The 23,780-nt window shown below is 44.5% G+C and overlaps 1 protein-coding gene across 7 annotated transcripts in view; it reads left to right on the forward strand.

The window, feature by feature from the left end:
• Positions 1–23,780, forward strand: part of Lypd6b (LY6/PLAUR domain containing 6B) — a 166,605-nt gene that overhangs the window by 109,564 nt on the left and 33,261 nt on the right. For 6 of the 7 annotated variants that reach the window (XM_028879081.2, XM_028879223.2, XM_028879018.2 and 3 more), the window contains exon 2: positions 6,677–6,748. The gene's annotated coding sequence lies outside the window, so the exon portion shown is untranslated. Of the gene's footprint in view, positions 1–6,676; positions 6,749–20,233; positions 20,280–23,780 lie in introns of all 7 variants that reach the window. The other variant, XM_037204755.1, reaches the window with a different exon arrangement.

Raw genomic sequence — 23,780 nt, forward strand, 5'->3', positions numbered from 1 at the left:
GCAAGGGCCCTCCCTGTGGGGGTCTTCTTGTTCTCTTTGGAGTTAGAGACCACCCTGGTTGGAGCTGAGGGTGTGGATGACAGTGAGCTCCTTGAGAAGTATAGAAGAGTTCCCCTGACACCTTTCTAGATTCTTCCCTGGCAATCCTGGCAAAGGAAAAGACAGATGGAGGGCTAATCATTTTTCTCAGGTTGTCAGTAATACAGGACCAGAGACCAGTAGCTTAACCCATAGAAAATAATTTTCTGTCAGTGCTGGAGGCTGGATGTTTAGGATGTAGTTGTTCAGCCTGTCCCCTCCTCCTCCTCAAGGGCTCCCTCCTGAGCTGTGGATGCCACATCTTCCCAACCGTCCTTCCATGTATACACCGGGTATCTGATCTCCTCAGATGACATTGCCAGTTATACTATATTAGGGCCTGCTGCAATGACCTTATATTAAATTAATTGCCTCTTTAAAGACCTTATCGCTGAGTAAGTCACATTCCGAGGTGTTAGGGTTAGTACTTCAATATGGGTGTGGGGCAGGTACAATTTACTTCATAACAAAAGGGAATTGACCTTTGAACAAATTCAAGTTCAATTTTATTAACTACTGATAAACCTCTATTACCTTTAGGGTGGCGTTCCCATCCTAAAAAGATCTTTTTTGTTTTGTTGTGAGTATTTGACTGTATATGGTGTATGTGCACACAGGTACAGTTTCCTGCAGAAGCCAGAGGAGGGCGTTGGGGATACTGAAATTGTAGCTGCAGGCAGTTGTGAGAGGCCTGATGTGCGTGCTGGGAATCAAGCTTAGGTTTTCCCCAAGAGCCGTGCAGGCTTACGGCTGCTGGGCCATCTCTTCTGCCCTGGGGCTCTTAGTTTTTCAAACGGATTCAAACCCGTGAGACTTGCATTTTGAGTGAGGACACATTGAGTGCCAGATGTAGCATGAATTGCTAAACGTCTTAAAAAACAAAAAACAAAAATACCCGGAGCCAGCTATTGTGGTGAAAGATCAGAAAAACAGAACAAACCACAGCCAACCTCACCTCGCCGACTCCTCAGCTGATCTTGTTTCCTCAGACTGAAAGTCTCTGAGTGGACCTGAATGGATCTCAGCTGAACTGCTCCACCCAGCCACGACACTTCCTGGGATTAAAGGCGTGTGTGCTTTCCAAGCAAAGGCATGAGATCTCAAGTGCTGGAATTAAAGGCATGTGCCACCGCTGCCTGACTCTGTTCCCATTGTGGCCTTGAACTCACAGAGATCCAGACAGATCTCTGCCTCCCAAGTGACAGGATTAAGGGTGTGTGCCACCACTGTCTGGCCTCTATGTCTAATCTAGTGGCTGGCTCTCTCCTCTGATCCCCAGATAAGTTTTATTGGGGTGCACAATGTATCACTACAGCTAAATGAACTTAACCACAGCCAAAGCATTGAAATGCTTGTGGAATTTAAAATTCCATCACTCAGCCTATGTTACTTGTATGCCTCTAGAACATATTGTTGGACCCCAAAGGTTAGGGTCTCAAGTGGGCGCCCCAAAAACCCAGACTCCAGTCCAGTTGATGCAACAGCACAAGGTTTTTATTGAAGCGTCTGTACAGACGGGCAAACTCTGCTCCTAAGAGCAAGAGTCGCATCACACTACAATCATATGGGTGCTTTTAAAGGAAAAACTCAGAAAAACCCACAAGATTACAATTCCCATACAATTTCATGGCCTGATCACAGGGTGATCACAGAGTGGGTACAGTAAGGTCCACATGCACATTCTTCCTGAAACCTCAAGGGGGGTATCAGGGTAGGAGTTGAGTTTACACAAAGGTCACAGTGGTCCTTCCTGGACCACCTGCAACTATCCCAGTCACAGTTGAGTACATCTCTTAACAGAATTCTTTTTACATTGTTACATTGTGGCAGGGGTGGTTGAACAATGGCTGAGTCAGCTTGCCCTTGGAACTAGATTTTTAGTTTCTCATTTCCTGGGGCTTGGGGGGTGTAAGCCTGAAGTGTTAGGGTCTTTCAATAGCAGGTAACATACACGGTGACAGGAAAATGAAAGCGGGGGGGGGGGGGGAAGAGAGAGAGAGAGAGAAATGCCAGTGTGCTATTGGCTTTCTCCTTTTTATCGAGTTGGGGACCCCAACCCATGGAATGCTGCCACTCACATTTATGGGGATCCTCCCACCTTAAGTAATCTAATCAGGCAATCCTTCACGGACATGGTTTGTTTCCATGGTGGTTTGAAGTCTCATTAAGTTGACTATTAGGATTAACCATCTTGGGCTGGGGAGATATCGCCCTTGGTAAATTGCCTGGCACATAAGCATGAGGTCCTGGGTTCAGATCTCCAAGACCCAGGTAAAAAGCCAGTTGTGTAATGATGGAGAAAGGGATAAAGTTGGAGGTAAATTCACCATAGCCAAATCAATGTGCTCTGGGCTGAATGAGAGACCTTGTTCTGTCTCAAAAAATAAGGTGGAGAGTGATAGAGAAGGACCTCTAATGTCCCTTTGGGGTCAGCTTCTACTGCCCATAGAAATATATGCTTTCTCGAACCTTGCCCTTCATTACCCCCACTCACGTCCAGGTTGTTCATGTAGATCTCATCCATTTCTCTGTCATTGGGCGATCCCTGTGTCTTTCTTTGGGTCCTGTTTTCTAGGTAGCCTCCCTGAAGTTATGAGTATCAGTCTAGTCATCCTTGTTCCATATCTAGTATCCTCCTATGAGTGAGTACATACCATGTTTGTCTTTCTGAGTCTGGGTTACCTCACTCAGGATGATTTTTTTAGATCCATCCATTTGCCTGCTTAGGGGAACAGGAGACCCCAGCTGGATTAAGAACAGAGAGGGAGAACAAGAAATAAGAGACCATGATAAATGAAGACCACATGAGAATAGGAAGAAGCAAAGTGCTAGAGAGGTCCACAGAAATCCACAAAAATACCTCCACAATAGACTACTGATGAGTAAGAGAAAGCCCGAACTGACCTACTCTGGTGATAGGATGGCCAAACGCCCTAATTGTCATGCTAGAAATCTCATCCAATGACTGAGGAAACCAGATGCAGAGATCCATGGCTAGGCCCCCCGTAGAGCTCCAGGAGTCCAATTGGTGAGAAAGAGGAGGGTTTGTATGAGCGAGAATTGTTGAGACCAAGATTGAAAAAAGCACAGGGACAAATAGCCAACCTAGTGAAAACACATGAACTATGAACCAATAGCTGAGGAGCCCCCAACTGGATCAGGTCCTCTGGATAAGTGAGACAGTTGATTAGCTTGAACTGTTTGGGAGGCATCCAGGCAGTGGGACTGGGACCTGTGCTCAGTGCATGAGTTGGCTGTTTGGAACCTGGGGCTTATGCAGGGACACTTAGCTCATCCTGGGAGGAGGGGACTGGACCAGCCTGAAATGAATCTACCAGGTTGAGCTGAATCCCTAGGGGAGTCTTTGCCCTGGAGGAGATGGGAATGGGGGGTCGGCTGGCGGGGTGGGGGGTGGGGGGGGGGGAGGACAAGGGAATCCGTGGCTGATATGTAAAATTAAATTAAATTACAAAATAAAATTTAAGAAAAGAAATATATGTTTCTTGCTTTAGAGGCAGTGAATTATTTATCTACATGTTACAGTGTCCATTTTGTCTTCATATAAAACAAAACAAAAACTTTGCCTAAAAAAAAAAGTCTTTTTTTTTTTTTTTTTTTAAATTTCTGAATTTGCCCTCTGTTTGCTATATAGCTGAGATAGGCCTTGAACTTCTAATCCCCCTGCCTCTGACTCTTGAGTCCCGGGGTTTCCGGTATGAGCCACCATGCCCAAGTAGAAGTCAAGTCTTTAAAAACATGCACGAGGAACCAAGGGCTTGATTCTCCATAGTTTTCTAAAACGGCTTTTCTTATTTAAATGACATGTTATCAGCTAGCTGACTGCAAAGCGGAGGGTGAACCTCAGCTCAGCTAAGAGCTCCGTGATGTGGATGAGAACAGCTCCTCCAAGCTGAGACATTTTGCTGAACAAAGTAGCCTGAGTCGTCAACCGCAATGGTTTGCAATTCTGTTTCCAGAGTGCAAAGTTGGTTATTTTTTGTTGACTTCCTGTGGAAGTCTTTTCAAGCCTCCTCGTGGGCCACTTGTGTGAATTCAGGTGTGTGGTGGTACCCCACCTCACACCACCTGCTCCTCCCTCCACTTTGAAGTAAAAGCCCGAGGAGAATGGCGTTCCTTTCTGTTATTCAATATTCTTGTTGGAGGGCTATGCTCCTTGTGTTTCCCATGGAGGCTACTTACTGTCTTTGTTTGCCATAGAAATGACAGCTTTTGAGTGGGCAGCAGGGTAGAGGAAGACGTGCTTTCTCTTGGACTTTTGTAGGCTGTTCTGTCTCCTGGGGCGGAACCAATGTTTCATGGTTCTGTGGCTTCTGACTTCTGGGCATCAGCCATTTTGATGGAAGCTCATTATCCCGGGAAGAGAGTCAGTGGTGACACGTCAAATTGTAGGCAGTGTGGTATTAGAGTCACAGTGCATACTGACTATAGACTTGGGGATGGCTTAATTTCACTTCTACTTTAAATATGAAGACCATTAATTAAGATTGTGTGGCGGGATTTACCAAACCCTTAGGGAAGAAAAGCTATTTAATGATTTTTGTTTTTTTGCTGCTGCTGCTGCTGCTGATTCTCAAGCTAGGATTTGTATAATTAATTGGCTCCTGGTGGAATATCTCTTCTGTCTCTTCTGCACTCACCGTTCTCAGGGTATAGTTAGTATTTAAAAGAATTAAGACTTTTCACGTTGTAAATGCTCAGTAATTACCTGGTGAGTTAATTATGTAAAAGTGGGTTCCAGGATAAACAAAACATGGCATATAGCTGATGAAATATTATGTCTCTGAAAGAGTGGCATTAAGACACGTGCTGTAACATGGATGAATCTTGAAGATACCGTGGAAGTGAAACAATCTAGGCATAAAAAGCATGGTTCCATGGTTATAAAGTATCCCAAAGAGGCAAACTTGCAGAGATCATGTGGAGAATTGAACTCACCAGAGCTTCGGATGCAGGAATGGGGCTTAATGCTCAGTGGTTTCAGGGTTCCTGTTTGGAGTGATAGAAAGTTCTGGAAAGGGAAAGTAGCCATACTGTTCAACGTTAGAGGCTTCAAAATGGCTAATCGTTACTTATTTATATACATACTTAGGTGCTTTCAAAACCTGATTCTGATGGAGGAAGGGTATAGGAAATATATACAAGTTGCAAAAACAAAAACTTTTTTTTTTTAATTACTTAGGTGTTTATTACCCGAGTTTCCAGACCTGTTTGTGGGCAGTTTTGCTGTGGATTTACACATGTAGTACAGAAGACTCTTTCATGTCAAACTCTGGTCAGGATGACAGGCTCAGACAGTTGTAGTAGGATTTCTTCCTAACTTGGGAGAAATCATACTATTTATGGAAAATATTACAGAAATTTGGAATCCCTCAATCCTTCTAGAAATAATAATTTTATCCGTGGACCAAGCCAGATGGCCAGGTTGCTTCATGCTTGGTGCTTGGGCGGGTTTATTTTTCTGTGTGTACCCCTTGCTAAATCACGTAGTGACTTGAGCTTGCTGTCTTCTCTCCCATGAGGCATGTGGCATGTAAAGTTAACTCATTAAAAAAAAAAAAATAGACCATGTGTCAGTTAGGATTCTTTAGAGAATCCTGTTTGTCAGTGTGTAAAAGAGAGAGAGAGATTTAGTTTAAATAATTTATGATGCTAGGGCCTGGCAAATGTGAAGTTTGGAGAGTAGGCCAGTGGGCTGGAGATCTGGGGAAGAGCTGTTGTTAACATGTTGAGTTTCACAGTAATTTAGAGGCAGAATTCCTTCTTGGGAGACCTTAGTCTTGTATGTTAGCATCTCCTTGATTGAATGGGCCCATCGTGATGAAAGGTGATCCACTGATTCAAATGTTAACACATCTTTAAAAAAAAAAAAAAAACTTCACTGCAACATCTAGACTAATGTTTAACAATGCCCGCCCCCCCATACCCTCAGCCAAACTGACTACAAAACTAACTCATAGATAGGGATGTGTCAATAAGAGAATCATCTTTAAATCAGGGGATTTGTTGTCTTTTTCTATTTGCTTGTTTGAGTGCATGTAGAGGAAGATTCCAGTTCCCTCCCACCTCCTCATCTAGGGTCAAGTCTCATGTTGTCATTATTTCATCAGCTGGGTAGGGCTGTCTTCCAAACCAAGGTGGGTTAGATGGCAGAGAGTCTTCATTGTGGATGTGTTGAAGGTGGGAATGTGTAGATGCAACATCCTGCCAAACAGGCTGGTGTGAGCCCATGCCATGGTGAGTTCTGCCAGCCAGCCCTTTGGGAATCAGCCATTTTTGTGGAGGGATGTGATGGGGTGCATGATTTCACCATTATTGCATTCCCAATTAGCCAGTGCCCAGGTGTGTGTTAATAAGTGCTAGCTCACTCCCTGTTACACTAACCACCCCACCTTGACTTGATTCCAGGGATTTCATGCATTTGATTTGTTCAATTCATTATGTGGTTGCTGTTCTGTCCTGAAAGGTCTTCACACATCTGGAGACCTGCATTTTGTTGCTGTTGTTAGAAAACCTTCCAGTTGCTCAAGAATGTAATCCAGCAGTGGCGGCTCTGACTTTGTCCTTTCCTCTCTGGCAGGTTGTTTACTTCCTTGGATGCAGACCTGTTCACTACAGAGTAGAGCCCGGCTACCAGGTTGTCTTTCTTAAGGTAAGAACTTCGCCATCACAGACACCCCTGGGCTTCAGGCAGAAGCTCTGGCTTAGCCTGTTGGGCACCCACACAAACTCCTGCATGTCTCAGAACTCTGTTTTCTCCAGTCTGCCAGTTTTCTACCCCATCCTAGCCCGCTTCTGTTGCTGTTCTGTGGTTCTGGGACTTGGAATGCTAGTTTGGGCTTGTTATAGTTTTGTTTAGTCAAGGAGGGAGTCTGTAAGCCCAGGGACTGCCTGGTGGATTAAAGGCTTCCCTGGTACTGCAGAAGTCACTTATTTGGTTAATTAAAAGAGAACTCACCTAAAGTGACCTTCATAGATCATTGGGTTCTATGTGGGGCAAGGAGCAATATTTATATATAGTCATATCACAGCTGAAAAAATACTCAGTGTGTATGAATACTAATTATTGAATGTTTGGAATTCTCAGATGTTTAAATGTTAAGGCTTAGGAAACACATACAGACCCCAAATGGGATGAGAGTGTTATTCTAACAAAGAATCGATAGGCATAACTGTGAGCATATTTCAAGCTCTGTGTTTACTGATGATGTTGTTCATTCAGCTTTACATACATTTGGTTTTTAATGTTGTGCTTAACACAGAGACTGCCCAGATAGGTTGCTAGCCCTGATCTTCATTTTTCCAGGTGAAGAGATCAAAGCAGAGGGCTGGTTTACCGAGGTCAGAATGCACATGCCGATCAATGTCTGTTTGTGGCTATGAGGAGTAAGCATGTGCTTCCTAGTTATTGCTCCCTGGCTGTCAGGAATGCCAGCCCCTAGCCCCGAGGCCTCTGCCTTACAAACAGACCTCCCACCTTGTGTTTGATGGGTGAAAGGGAGGAAGACAAGCACCCAGAGGAAGTTGTCTGAGATCAGGAAGTGATTGGGCCCTGGCCATGTTTACATTCCTTTTCTTGTCCAGAGAGCAGATTGAATTATTAGCATCAGTGTTTGTTAATGATAATTATATGTTTCAAGTACAAAGCAGGATTCTGTAAAATATCAGGTAGGATGCCTTTCTCTTCGCCTTTCTGGATAAATGACATTGTACTGCTCTAATTACAATCAGGAAAACAAGCAAGAGTCCATATATTATCATCAGAGAGAGGGTGGTGCATGAACTGTTACTTCAATTTAACAGTGTGTTGCTAGGTGTCCTCCAAATGTGAAGATCAGAGAGTTGAAGGTCCAGCTACAAGATATGGGGCGGGGGGGAGGGCCATCTTCCAAGGCAAAGAAAATTTCTTTTAACAGTGTTAACCGCAGTTATGGGACCACCATTAACCACGGTGGTCACAATGAGCACAAGGTGATAAACAAACCCATAACTCTGATATTAACCATCATCATCATCACTACAGCTAACATTTTCAGCTCCTACTTCCTTAGGCACCAGACTAAGGTTTTATATGCGTGATCTCTTATAATCATCATGGCATTCCTGGCAGGAAGATTCTATTAATATCTACATTTCATAGATAAGAACATCGAGTTACTCAAAGTTAGCCAAGCCTAAAAGTGCCCCAAGTGGAAAGTAGCCTGCAGAACATGCCAGGACAGGGCCAGCCTAGTACAGACATTTGTGGACGGCTCATCCGATTGCACTCTTACCTCCCTGCCTTGCAGAGTGTCCCCTATCTATCACTTACCATTGGTACTTTATCTCTTCCACACTGGGAAGTTTCAATTATGTACTTTCTTTACCACATATCTAGATCATAGCGATTGCATGGATATTTATGACCTGCTCCCTAGACTATCACCGGGTGATACTCACTTTGCATTGGTTTGCACATATCCTGAACATGTCTGCCCACCTCACTAAGACCCATGGAATAAAAAAAACTTCTATTGGAGCTAGATATAGGTCTGCCTGGCCCTACATTCTGTCATGGCTTACAAGGAACAAAATTCAGTTTCCATCATGGCTTTCTTCAAAGATCTACCTTGGAAAGTGTGCCTCCTTTGCACCCATCCGGTCCCTAGCTGGCCTTAGCTTTTCTCAAGTCAATGGGCTGACTTGAGTGTCCTCACTGGCCCTAGGCAGGTGGGATGAGAGCTTGGGAGACTGGAAAACCTGTTGGCAGACAGGTGTTCTGGTTTCGTGTGTGTCTACTTGTGATAGAAATACCATTGATGATAAAGCCTCATTTGAGCAGGACTATCATCAGTTATCTGTTGCTTAATAAACCACCCCGTGCTTGTGGCTTAAAACAACCATCATTTTATTTGCTTGTGGTTCTGTGGGTTTGCAGCGGGGCTAAGCCCAGCTGGGTGGTCCTTCTGATAGCGTCAGGTGGGTCACCCTTGCCGTTGTACTGAACTGGTACCTGCAAGATGGGGTTTAGGATAGGCCTCTGTAAGTTCCTTCTACCTGTGACCACTTTTTCCTGAGTTTTTACATGAGTCCGATCATGTAAGAACATGAAATAGATATACAAATCAAAGTTACAGGCAGTAAATCACAAAGAAATTCATTTCAAAACAATCCTTTGAAATACATATAACTTTCCATTTATTAAAAATGAAAGCATATTTGCATACTGGTGAGATGAGATGTTTTTATTTGTCAAACACAATAAAATCCAAAGCCATATTAATTTGAAATTTGCATGCTAAGGATGACAGTAGGAAAATATTAAGTCTTTGTTTTCTGTAATCAAATTGTTGTGTTTCTTTGTTCATTTTGAGTCAGGGTCTCCTGTAGCTCAGGCAGGCCTCAACCTTGTTATACTGTTGAGGATAACCTCAAACTCCTGATCCTGCTTCCATTTCCCAAGGGATGTGATTACAGGCATGTTCGACCATGCCCAACTTAAATCAGTATGTTTCAGTAAGAGTAGAAAACTTTTCATGTACACTAAAAACACTGCCATTCCTAGCATACAATAGTCAAGTCGGAGTCAGTGTGTCTCAGTATTCAGTGGTGTTTTGTGGCCTGACAACAGGCTCCATGCAACCTGCACATGATGGGTGTTCCAAACCAAAGCTGCAGTGAATCTGGATGCAGTTCAGGCGAGCACTGCTACCAGGAGTTCACTGTGTGTGTATAGTTTTCATTAATTTTTGGTCCTTGAGTGTTCAGAAACCTTTTTCCATTGCTCCATTGTTTGCAACCTCACATCAAGTCACGTGGCCCCGTATCCCACAGTTTAAAGTTGATAGGGGACTTATCTGGGATGACCCATGGTATCAGTAGACTCTCCTAGGTTCTGTCACATGACAAACCTGGCCAGAAAGCAAAAGCAGACAGTGCAACCTGGAAGCCTAGACTCAAAAACTGCTCAGCCTCACTTTTGCCTCATTTTATGGTCCAGAGAGTGTTTGGGTAGGCCCAGTTCAAGGGAACAGGCTGGAAATAGACACTACCTCTTCTTGATGCTAGCTACAAATTATCAATAGCCATTTAAAATACATCAAGAGACTCTTAGCTTTGCTAATCAAAGCAACCTGAAATTGGCTTAAAAGCATTTATCTTTGTTTTTGTTTTTTTGAGACAGGGCTTCTCTGTATAACAAGTCCTGGCTGTCCTGGAACTCTCTTTGTAGACCAGGCTGACCTCAAACTCACAAAGATCCACCTGCCCCTGCCTCCCGAGTGCTGGGATTAAAGCACATGTCACCACCGCCCAGCAAAAGCATTTATCTTTACATAATCCTTGAACAAGATGATCTTGGCCAATCAATGAGAGGAAGATATAGAAAACAGAGGTCTTCAGCAAAGTGTCTGTGCATACAGTAATGAAGACACTGACTATCACCACCACCTCCAGTAACATTGCCAGAGTTAGGGGACAACCTGTTCTCCAGTGGAGCCAAAAAAGCAAGCTGTGGTCATTCATCTTCTACAAGGCAATTAACAGAGCGAAAGAAATTGCGAAAAGCAGAGAAAGGAAATGTATTCAGTTTGGCCATATTGGGAAGGACAGATTCAGGGACACCTAAAATCCATTCTCAAAATGCAGATAAAATCAACCAGAAGGCAAAAGATGTGCATGGTTCAGCAGTCCAGGTCAAGGTGTGGTCCTGCCCAGCATGGATCCATCATTATCTCAGCTCTGGACCTCCCTCCAAGGTGGTCTAAGTTGTCAGCACCATGTAAAACCCCTTCCCTGTTCCTGGGGACACCCTCACCTCCCTCCAACGCTTTTCTTCTCTCACGGGGGAAATTCTAATTCACAGGGGTACCTGTTTCACCAGCCCAGCAGTCCAGATAGAGACACAAATGTCTCTTTAGAATGTCCTTCATACCTTCCTGGACGCTGGTTGCAATAACATTGTTCTTACCGTATGCCGCCACTGTTTGAATTCCTTTACAATCACAACTCATTTCATCATTATAAAATACTTGAAGAGTTATAGATTTTATTCCCATTTTAAACTGGGAGAAGCAAGAGGCATTAAGTGGCTCCCCTTATAGCTACTAAGTGGCAGAAGTTGGAGGCTACCCAAAGTGGCCAGGCTCCAGAGACTGGGCATGAGCCCTAGCTGTCTCTCTGGTTAATGAAAAGCAAATCTTCCTGAGTTTTAGTAAAGCTCTCTTGGATCATGATTGGTTTTGTTTTTTTTTTTCCCAGAGACAGTGGGATTGGCTATTTGGTGAGATTGCTAAACCTTTCTGGGCATACTCTTGTGGCCTCAAATAGGTTGAGGCACATGAGAAGAGTAGAGATCGTAAAGGTGTCTATGTCCCATAGAACCGAAAGTGATTCTTCGGGTCCGGCCAGTGTCTCTTGGGATATGGGTGCTCAGTGTAGGCCCATTCTTGTCTTGCTAGGGAAGCATCTGAAGAATGAGAATGCTTAAGGACAACCCCCACAGGCTTTCCAGTAGTCTCTTAATTTTAGCTTATGCTCCTCAGACTTAGCCTAAAAGAAAATGTTGTGTTTATTTAGCATTTTGTTTAAAGACTATCCTGGGGAAAGAGAAGGTTGCTGATAGTCCTTATTATACACTATTTGTGGAAATTAATTCTCCAGATAGTAAACGGAGAAAAACTGTATATCCGCCATTTCTGAGGTCATTTTTGCAGCCTTAAAAGTGGCCATTGTACATATTTTAGCAACTGACCTCCAGCCACATCCTTGCTTTGAGGAGGATAGAATATTCTTGGCAGCCAGGATCAGACCTGTGGCTCAGGGTGGCCTTTTCTCACTTTGCCTGTAGCACCAGAGTTTGGGGAGAGACCACCGGTCTAAGGCTCAATGGAAGTCACTCTACCAGCCAGGCTTCTGTCTCCCTCTGTGGTGTTTTGACTATTTAGCTAGCCTCTTGCTGTTATCCCGGTCACGTTGACTTGGGCTGGCATCGGTGGCTGGTGCCTGTGGCTGGAAGGTACTTGCTGTAACCTCTGCATATGTCGGAACTTGCGTGTTTCTACACATAGCCCGTTGAACTAGAGTATACTGGAGGACAGGCAAATGGACATGCACAGCACCACACAAAAAAAAAAAGACAACACAGGCAAGGTCTAGGGAGGCCATTCTGCTTTTGGCTCACCCCTTTCCCTACCTCTCCCTCCCACCAGGAACTGCTCCAGAGGACAGACAGGTCTCTTGATGGTCACACATGAAATCCTAAAGATGTTTTCCTCATGCCAATGGAAACTCTGCCATCCTTGTCTTTGCCTTCAGCTAATCTTCAGAGTAGATAATCCTTTCCTGCATTAAGTAATCCTTCCTCGTGGACACTTGTTTCTTTTTCCTCCCCTTTCCAAAGCACTGGAACAGTGTGCCTCCAGCGCAGACACTGAAAGCGACCAGGCAGGTCGTCACCACAGGACTTAAGCTGCCACTTCCAAACTGTGTTTTAATGTTGCCGTTGCAGCTGCCTGTACAATAGAATGGCCCAGGACAGGCCGGAGGCCGGAAGCAGCCGCATCTTCTTTAGAGCCTCTGGTGCTGTTCTAACCTTGCTAGAAACCTAACTGCTTCCTGGACTGCCTTAGCTTCCTCCGGTTTGGCTAGGCGGCAGTCCCTGCATCTCAGCTGGGCTCCAGAACTCACCTGTTGATTCATGCTTTTGCCTTTGGTGTTTTCTAACGCTGCTGGTTCTGCAGGGGCAAGGTTCTTGTTAAGTAATGTGAGTGACATAAATGTCTCTAAGACATGGCGCTGAGGAGAAGGATGTGAGTGGGCATGTATGTGGTACGTGGGTATGTGTATGGAGCAAAGGCAGGTGAGACACCCCCCAGTCTCCTGGGTCAGTGAACGAACAGGCGTGCTTTAGTAGGCTTAGAAAATTGTGGTTCACCGCAGCGTGCCCATTGGATACATGAGAAAGTCCTCATGTCGTCTGAAGGAGCTTTACTAGTCTAATCCCTGTAGAGGATGCTCCAGGCACAGCTTTTCCTTGATGTCACGGCAACGTGACTCACCCTGGGATTGCTGTGTTTAATTAGTCCCCGTTCTGGTTGATTTTATGACCAAGGTTGTAGGAAGAGAGTACTTTGGAGTTTTTGGAGTCTCCCCGCCTCCCAAGTCAAAGTCATTGCCCAATAATAAACAGAAAGGGTATTAGAGGAAGAAAAGAGTGGAGAATTTTGCTTAAGGCTGGGGCTTGGCACAGATCGCTAAGCTGGGGAGGGCTCTGAGAAGTTAGATTGCAAATCATCACACCTGTACATCATCCATTGGTCAGGTTCTGATCCACAATCACAGCCACTTTAACCACCTGCTTATCATCCTCAGAGACTCTTTCAGAGATTGTCTCCAAGAGTCCATGCACAGCACAGCATTCTAAATGTACCCTCAAGCTGCTCTTGACATCCATCCCCAGGGAGTCTGAAATAGAGACGGAAGTTGCTCATGTAAGCATGACAAGCCTATGCTTGAGCTGTCTATTCTCATGATCATCTCCGTATTTAACTTATAAGCACTGAACTTTTTGTCTAATTATTAGTTCTGCTCCCTTCTCACTCTGCTCTCTGGAAAGGGGAGAGGCTGTTAGTCCTCAGCAGCAGATCTTTGCACTCTCCCAGCACAGCACCACCAGAGAGGGATGAAGAGTGGATATGTTTGGAAGACAGGCAGGGGACCTGTGGCAAAGCACCCGTTGGTGGCCAGCCCTTCTCTCCTGAGGTTTGCTTTGGAACCTTAGACATTCACACAGGATCACCAGCGTCATCCCGTGAGCCTGTTGGGTGTTGTCCACCCCATAGGAATGTGAGGTAACATGCAGATTTCCCTGTCAGCTCCTAAGGCAGTGGATTTTCTATATTTTGGGAACCCTTTATTTGCAATTAAACCGATGTTCAATATATTTCTCCCCAGAGAATAATTTCTAGTTCTAAAAGTAATTTCTAGTAAGAAATTAGAATAATGCCACAGGGAGAATTGTGAGGGTGAGGAGACACAAGGCATCAGGGAATCTCTAAGGTATTCCCTGACCTGCTCTTGTTCTGACTCCGAAAGGGGCAAGGTTCGTCTCACGGTTGCCAAGTCGTAAAACTATACTGCCAGATTTGACGTTTTCATTTTTCTCTCATCCACTTACTTGTTTACTCAGTTTCAATAAGACGTTGTGTTAGCTTTATGCAAAGGATTCCTGAAATAACGGAGGCAGTGAGAGCGCAGAAAGCTAGAGTGTGTTCTTACGGGCTTTCTCTCCTCCAGTGCGATAGACGTTCCCTCTGCTGGGTCTCACCTATCTCCTGTCCATCTCTGTTATGACTCGAGGCCCCAAGGAGGGTTCTAAAAGCTTTCTTTGAATTGTGAGCTGAGCTGCACATTTTAAATACAGAGGTTTAAGTTGTTAGAGAGGAAAGTGACATTGATTTATTTGTTTAGTTCTTGGCTGGCCTGAGAAACTTGTCCTGTCAGGTACTGAACAACAGCTCTTATCCTAACGAGTGACTTCAAGAGAACATTACTCATCTGCTCATTACCATTCCCCTGAGTCATCCAGGATGCAGTATGGGCTTCTACTGAATAGGAATATTCAGACAATGGGCATGTAGAGTCAAAGTTCCTGTTGACTACTAGAAACTGCATATGTGTCTGGGATATGGAGCTGTGGCTCATCCTGGAAGGATACTCCTGAAGTCCAGTCTTCAGCTGTGTGCCTATTTGAGAAGTTGTATTGGCCAGTATGGTCAAAAGGGGCCATGTGAAGAACCAATGTACAACCACAAGGGGCACCCGGCCTCTCTAGCCTGCCTGGGATTGCTCCCAAGAATCCAGGTGCAGCTGTTAGCATGGAAGGTGCCAGTGGGGGTAGGGGGCACCTCTTATCTGTGTGCTTAGTATTGTGCACTTACTGGAGAAGCCAGTGGGGATCTTGAGAAACCCCTTTAAGACTTATGACAATGTTGACCGGGCTGTCACATTTGTCATGTGCCATCACAGTGGTGTACTACTGAAAGGTAGCCAAGGTAATTTCAATTTTATAAATGCTACCTGTCTTCTGTCATGTCCCTGCTCCGTGCTATCCTTAGGTCTTTCTGTGTATACTACAAATGGAAAAATTGAGACTAAACTATCCGACATCTAGTTCGGATGTCTTTAAAGTTATATAGATCAATATTGATTGGCATGTGTGTTCAGTTCATTTCAAAGCTCAATCCATTTGGAAAGTCTTAATATTTATAGTCACCACAGACCAGAGAAGTGTAGTTTTGAGCGGGAGCTGTATTTGAGACTCAGTTGAGCCATTATATGTCTGCAGGTCAGCTCAGTGTTTCAAGCATAAAGACTACATTCAAGGAGGATGCTGGATGCAAGCTTGTGGGTTAATGGAAATCCTACCTCTTCTGCAAATTCTTACCTAATCCTTCTTGGGTTTAAATAAAACCCACAGTTGCTATTATAACAGCTACCCTGTCACCCTTCTCTACCTCCAGGCACTTGAAATACATCACTAAACAACAGCAGAATTAATCCAAGGCCCTTTAGACAGTAGAATGAGCACCTTGGGGCAGAAGCCTGTCTCCATCTTCAGTTCCAAAGGAAAAAAAAATAAATGTTTTATAGAAAGTATGGTGGAGTCATTAGTAGCTGTGAAAATAGAGGAAGTTGTAATCCAGAAGGCCTGGTGATTGGCAGCCTGTCCTACAGGGTCAGTGAAATAAGAATCTGGTCACTGCAGAAACAGCTCCCCTGAAGATGGTGAGTCAGGCTGGCCTGGGAGACAATAATGTGTGCCCTGCAGCGGGTTCATTTTTACCACTGCCCATGATTCCCGTGTTGAAATAGGAAGGCTCAGCCCAGAAAAATGCTAAGGAAACAAAACCAACTCTTTTATTACTCTTACAACATTTATAGCCAAGTCCTATTCGATGCCCTTATCCTTGGGGCATTCTGACAGTCATTTTAATGATTTATTTTCTTTTTCACCACCAGAAGACAAATAAAATATTTTATTACCTTTTGGGCAGACTTGATGTCTTTCTCCTCACTTCATCACTTCTTAGGATATAAAACTCCCCTTACCTTTCAGTTTTTATAACTCACGGATAGGGATTCTGTTGGTTTCAGTCCTTACGTGTTGTTGTTGTTGTTTTTACCATGACTTTTTTTTCTTCTTGGTCCTCTACCCCAGTCTTCTTCTGTTTTGTGTTGTTTCTGTTGGTGAGCATGGTGATTGAGAGCTGGCAAAGATGGGAAAAGAGGGTTAAGAAAGGTCCCGTGTGTGCAGTAATACATGGATGGCAGAAAAATGCTTTGAGTTAGAAAAAGCCTTTTCAGTTCAATTGTCCACATTTAGAGATATAATAGGTATATTTTCTTAAGTTTGGAGTAATTGGTGCTGAAGTTGTGTTGGTGGAAGAACAAAATGCCCACTACTAGGATTCTCTGTGTGGTGTCTCTGCTGGGATCTCTAAGGGGATCCAGTGATTTGTGGGCATCTCCAGCACTGGTCTCAGTTGCATATCTTCAAAGCTCCCCACTCCACAGCCGCCAAGGTCACTGTCCCTTCCCTTTGCTTTCTTGGCTCAGCTCTGTCTCATTGTACATATGCCTCCTTATGTTAAGATTACAACAGCAGGCTTTTCCTCCAGACCAGTGGCTGGAAACCAGAAACAGATCCTGAACACAGGTACTGATTTGTGAAGGAGCCCTTGTCTGTTAGGATCTCAAGGCTGAGTTCATGTGGCAGGTCACTTATCAAATTCAACAGTATAATCTGGATATCTGGTTTTTCAGGTCTCTGAATTAAACCTAGATGGTCTGGGATTCTTGGAGAGCTGGTCAGACGTTATTTCTGAGTGTGACTGTGAGGGTATTTGTAATGGCGGCTGTCCCTTCCCAAGATGAGCATCATCCCTCCCATTGAAGGTCTGTGTAAAACAGAAGGAAATGGAAAGCTGGGCTTGTCCTCCCTCTGCTTGGCTGAGATAAGACATCATCTTCTAGCCTCGGTGAGCCTTGTGTTAAGGGGCTTTAGGCTCAGACTGGGATTTACACCACCAGCCACGGGCTGTTGGTCCTTTGGACTACACAACCAGATTTTTAGGTCTCCATCTTGAAGATGTGTACAGAATCCGTCTTCTGTGTGTGTGCAATCAGTTCCGTTCCTCTAGAGACCCTGACTAAGATATTCATGAGAACAATTGTGCTTGATGGAGACGTTCTAATCTAAAGATGAGGCTCATTTGTGCATCACTTTCTTTGTGAGACAATACTATTGCTGGATGTTAAAAAAGACATGGTGTTTGCCAATTAGCTAAGCGTTCATCTAAACTAATTCCTGTCTAGTGATGCCGTGGCCGTCCTCAGCTTCCTTGTTTTTTATTTGAACCAAAATGTGGAACTTCACATTTAGCCTGGTGTTGAATTAAGCTTGATGCCAAGCCTTCCTTTTAGATCTTGGTTCCTGTGTGCAAGACACTGGCTGCCCTTCCTGGCATGATGCCATCACTGGGCTGATAAGAAGTCTTCTTATCGTGACTCAAGGAGTCTATAAAAATGTTAAACAGAATAAATAAAGACGAGGTTCTACGACATGTGCTGAGCAGTTAGTGTTGAGGCTTGTCTGTTACAAAACATTATTTGCCAGTTCACAGTTTGCCCCTCCTTCCCCAAAGATGCCAGTGTTATGGAGTGCCCTGTTAAAACCCAGGTCCTGTGAAACACTGCTCTGATGTCATAGCTGGGAACTATGTGTTAATGGAAAGGCAATTTGTCAGGCAATATTTTACTTCAATTTACTGTCTTATACCTTATTACTCTTTTCTTCCTTTGTGTTTGTTCACAAACCAACCATTTCCTAACATGCACTTTCATTTATTAATCCAGAAAAATATTGGTTTTAGAATCTTCAATATCCTGCATAGTACTCAATATATAAGACATGGTGCTTGCCTTCAAAGCATTATAGTCAAGAGAAAGGAAAAGATTTACAATCATTTATGTTGGAAATATATACAAGCATGTATTTGTGTGGGGTAGATAATAAATTTGGAGTTTCAGAAATACTATAGTAAATATAATGCCTAGTAAATCTATGTGAGAACAAGCAGCTGCCTAGCCATCTCAAAGGTTAGGGCAGAAATGGTAGCTCTTTTTGTTACAGAGTTAAGGACTCAGTCATTAGTCTTGGGAAAGGGGAAAAAGGCATTTGAAGAAAGGAATGAAGCCTTCTTTGGTCAGCTACCTGGAGGCAGGATTCTAGACTTGACCTGATTCTGTGACTTGTGTCTTGTACTTGGTCATATTATCTGCCAACCCTCTTGCCCCTTTCTTAACCATCCATAGACCTCCAAACTATGTATGGTTTACCACTTTGGTGATGTAGTCTAGGTAATAGGGGTTTACAGGCAGATCATAGGACCTATCTGGTGGTCACCTACATCCTGACATGACAGCTACCCCATGGATTGAATATAAAGCGATGGAACAATGACCATAAAACACCTCGTAGGCAGCCATGTAGGATGCTCATGTAACACACTTTGAAGTTAGGGAAGCATTATCTGCAGTAAATACACTTAGAAAATACCTTCCCTATTATACTACCACTCACCACTACAGGTGACGTCCAGCCATCCTTCACCTTGAATGTCTTGTGGCTTCCATCCTGGGTGAGTTGTCTGTGAAGATTTGAAGTGGACCATTATTAGTGAAATTATTAAGGCCACTCCACGTATTAAAGGGAGGTTTATTTTGTGGGGCAACTTACAAGTGAAGAGATAGGTTGCAGGGTCTGGGAAAGGTGTGGCACAATCCGGCGGTGTTCTCTGGAGAACTCTGCTCAGTCTGCCTTTAGCGTTCTGGGTCCAGGAACCAAGAGAGCTGGCCCATCCGGATCTCGGGTCTTCAGGGTCCTTTCTCAACCCTGCCTTGTAGGCGTGACAGTTACCGAAGCCTCAATGCGAGTTGGAACTTCCAGATCAACGCTGGAATGGCTACCCACTACAGATCATAGCAGCTGCATGTGGGTTTTGTACTGCATAAACAATGGTGTTTGAGTTACTATTAGAGGCACAGTGTGTTCCGTAGTTGCAGGGAATTCTCAGCAGTGGTCTGGAGAGAAATGGCCTCAAAACCTGTAAGCCGAGTGAGTCTGACCAATGTCACAGCAAGAGAGCAAACCTGGACACCCCATTGCCACTGTCTTCAACCACATTCCCAACCACTTCTCTTTCGTGGCAGGAAACACTTTCGTTTTTTTCCATCGTTGGAACTCTGTTCTTATCAGCTGGGTAGCCAGCTGGCCAAGGTGCTGGCTCACAAAGATGCCTAGGATTCTGCTTCCAGGATCCTGGCAGTAACAGGAGCTTTATTGTGTTTGTTTGCCCAAGGTCTTCCTCCATCTGGCCATTTCCTGCTGTCTGTTCCCCACTCCCTTTGTTTCTTTGGAGCCAGGGGTGTTGATCTTTGTAAAGAAAGTGAACGTAAATGACCAGGGGCAGTAAAACACAGGATGCTTTGCCATGAGAGCCACAAGGATGGGAGGAGATGGGGCATGCTCTGTGAATAGATTGCATGCCTGCCAGCTCTTCGTTATCCAGAGAGCTTCTGCAGGGCCTATGCAGAGCCTGTTCCTGAAGTTGATGGTGGCTCAGCTGAATCAGCCACATCTAACAAAGAACTCAGACAGGGTCATCTACCACAGCCTGGCCTGTCTCCTTGCTGCCAGACTGTCCCTACAATTAAAAGTGGAAACCTTGGAAGAAAGCTAGCATTTTTCAGATGCTTACTATACACAAGGTATTGTGTAAAACACCTTGCCATTTTCTCTTTTTATTTTCACTGCCTTTTAATTTTCTTCTCACCAGAGACCTGGAGTGTAAAGATCATTGTACTGATGATAGAGGCGACTTTGAGACTCCAAGTAGTTAACAGTTCCTAAGTGACGATCAATCTTAAGTTCAGGATCTGAACAAGGTATTACACACTCTACTTAGATTCAGAACACATTTATCCTTATAGGAGCCTGCTGTGTTCAGTAAGGCTGGATAGTTAATCCTCAGGCTTCCCTTCCCTTCCTCCATTCATGTTAGAACTTTAATATTAATTTTTTTCTTTTTTTTTAAAGCCACTACATTTCAAGGACAGCACCTCATCATCCCTGGGCACTAGAGGTCAGTGCAAAATGAAGTAAAAGGGAGTTTCTCTCCCTTTACTCTGTCTTCCCCTGCTGGGAGGCTGAGCAGTGGCCTGACCCCGCACTGCAGCCCGTTCACAGTGAGCAGGTCAGAATCAGAGAACTTTCTCCACAGCAGTTCTAGACAGACACTGCCTCCTAACTCACCTGGTGTTTGAAAGGTTAGTTTCCCTTAAACATCAGAAACGCCTTTTTTTTCCCCAGTCCTAATACATTGTCAACAGGATCTTCTCAGCCTGGCGACTGTTTTATGGGCTCCCGGAAGCCTGCTGCTCTTCGCTCTCAACCACGGGACGTTCCTGTGCTTATTCTAGCCAGTAGGTCTTCCCAATAAATCCATCAAAGGCTGGGCCGGTCTGCACAAAGCGTGCCTCCCACCTTCCTTAGAGAACTGCAGTCCAGTCTTTAGAGCTTGCCTGGGTGGGAATTGCTTCTCTGTGTCAGGTGAAGCATGAAAGTGTACGTCTGCCCGTTCCATTCACGGATGGCTACTGCAGTGGTCGTGAGATTACCTATTGTTTCTTTGTCAGCTAATTAGTAGTTTTCCAAGTTTGGGAGCGAGGAAAAAAAGCTTCAGGCTGTACACAGTGATGTAAGAATCACTGACCTATGGCAAGTAGGGGATAGAAGTGCATGCTGGGAGTTCCGCTTTCCTGCCCACAGTGATGCTTAAGCGCCAGTAATTTGGGAAAAAGAGAAAAGGGCAGTCGGTGGATTGAGTGGTCAGGGTGGTGATCCAAGAGGCTTATGTTCTCCCCCACAATTGTGGGTCTTTGACAGAAGTCCGAAATCTCGGCAGTGACTCAGATATTTTCCCTCTCAGACCAAGTCCTTTTCTTTCAGTAGCTCTTGGCAGCTAGCTGCAGTACAGATAACTGCTGTGAAATCTGGATCTTTTATGTCGGTGAATTACTGGTGAAGTCCAGAGAGCTGTGTGATTTATTAAGCAGATTTTATATTCCTAACAGGGAAGATTAAAAAGACAAGCTCTAATGCTAAGATCAGCGCATATACCACTGAGATAATTGTTTCTCCAGATTTCTAACTGGGATGTATTTCTGTTAGCAGGGTAGGCAGGCCAGTTCCTGATTTGTTATTTTTTAAAACCATATACATTCTGGAGATGCAGGCATTAATCGGTTTGCGGAGAGCTGCCAATTCCCATCTTCCAGTCTCTTGCCACCAGTGAAATTGAAAACTAAGCCTCAGTTCCCTGCCTCTTCTCTTCCGAAAGCGGGGAGGGGGATGCTGTCTTGCTGGGATGCGGCTCTTCCACGTCATCAACTCCAACATCCCTTGCTTTCTCCAGCTTTTCTGCATTAACAGAAAACACTTCACTGGCTTCACAATTCTTTCTGTTACTGGCTAATTCACAAAGCCGGCAGGAAAATTTTCAGTGTGAGTTCAGACATAAACAGCTCCATCTTCAGTAGAAACTCGCGACAAAATTTTATCACCTTTATTTATTTTCCCTGACAATGAGGAAAGGGAAGGAGATATGTGTGCTGGGAAGTCTGGTGAGGCACCAGCTTCTGGTTTGCCTAACTTTTCTCCAGAAGATTTAATCAGTGTGCCGTCAAGGAAGAAGGATGCTCTGGCTTCCACAAGACGCTTTGTCTGAAATGATAAACACAGTTAAAGTGATGGCAGGCCCCGCATAAAAAGTAAGGGGAACTCTTGTTTATGATTGGAATACACAAAGACAGATTTACTAGGATCTTTCTGACTTGCTTTCCCCGCCCCCTCTCTCTCAACTTCCTGATTCAGCGGGTAGTGCTGTGGCTGGAACCATCATATATGCTGTTAGACATGAGAAACAAGCCAGGTTTAACGATTCCTCACTTCTAGGTGCTTCAGGGTAGCAATTCTTTGGTAACAGCAGGACTCCACACCTGCCTCACTTCTTCATCTCTCCCAAGCCCATGCAGCCTTCCTCAAGATGGTTTTGGGTGGTGGTCTGGGTGTCTTTTATTTTGACATTGGTCTTAGTGTACAGGAGAACACTAAAAAAAAAAAGAAGCAAGAGTTGAAAAGTGAATAAGTGTGAGAAATGATGAACTAAACTCCCTTCTTGTTAAAAGCAACCTTGGTTTATTTGCAGGCTCAGCTTGAAGCCCCTTCACCCTGCTCAGGGGCCTGCCTAGTGAGGGTGAAGGACTGCTGTCTTCACGTCTACCTATCTCTCTAGAGAGTGTTTCTGCCAGAGACACAGAATAGGGACCTAGGGGAAGGAAACTGTCCCTGGGACTTCACCTTCATGAAATGATTCTTAGTTGCCATTTAATGTGGCCCAAAAGGTCCTTCAACTGGCCTCATTTGCCCCATGGTCTTGGACTAGACCTTGTACCTGTCAGGTCCTTTTCATTTGTATGTGGCCAAGACTGGTTTAAAAATCCGTAAGTTTGCAAATGATTTAAGCTATTGAACCTTTGAACCAAGTGAACTATCCCAGAAAAAAACCATTTCAGTCTTACTTCAGTGGAACTAAGGGGCCAAGAGTAACCGACTTGCTCAGAACACCTTCATCTGTGGGGGTCCCCCTCTCCCAGCCACTATCAGGGTGTTGGGGGCAGGAAGCTGGTCTCAGCTGAGGCTTTTGAGTGCAGTATTTCCCCCTAGTTCATGCAGAGTCCTAGAGACAGGGTTCCTAATGAGTTTTAGGCCAGCTAGCCTCAGGTGGCTGTGAAGCACGGATCACGTGCCTCTTCTAATCCCCGCTCTAGGTAAGCAGCCTCTTAGCTTCACACTTGCTCCGTGACCTCAGACGAGCAGAGAAGCTGGTGGTGGGTTCTGTGTAGTGCACTTGTACTGGATTCCAGCCTCCTCATTGATGTCCGTTCCTGTCCCCTCAACTCCAGTCTCCACCTACTGCTGCATGAATACCATGATGACTTGCTTTGGATCAGTTCTGATCATGGAAGCCTCCTTTATTATTGTTTGAAAGACCAAAATTAACTCCTGATTTTCCTCGAGGTAATCAAGGGTTCTTGTCAAACCCTTCTTTCATCCTGGTGGCGCACGGCCTAATTTCACTGTCCTTCTTCCCCTGGTTTCCTCCTCTAAGCTTGTGGCCATGCTCTTCTCCCATCCCTTCTTCCTCTGAGTACATGAACACACACACACACACACACACGTACACACACACACACACAGAGGCTTGAATGCATGCTTGGTTGTTGCATAATGATCACATCTATTTATGGGGCACGGTGTGCTACTTGATTATTTGTACACAGTGTATCAATGCAATCTTCCCAGCCAGTCACCACAAATCCAACCTTCCCTACTAGCTATTTTCAATGATGTAATTATTTGGTGTCAACTCTAATGACCGTGCCATTTGATGCAGCCTTAGGAGGCATTCCTCCTCCCTAGCGCCTCTCTCTTCCCATTTCCTGTTTTCTCTCCTCCCCTCCTCCAGGCCCACTCAAGCACTGGTAACTGCTGACGGACTCTCAATTCTATGAGAAGAATTTTT

The sequence above is a fragment of the Peromyscus leucopus genome, chromosome 4 (genome assembly GCF_004664715.2).
Source record: "Peromyscus leucopus breed LL Stock chromosome 4, UCI_PerLeu_2.1, whole genome shotgun sequence".
Lineage (NCBI taxonomy): Eukaryota > Metazoa > Chordata > Mammalia > Rodentia > Cricetidae > Peromyscus > Peromyscus leucopus.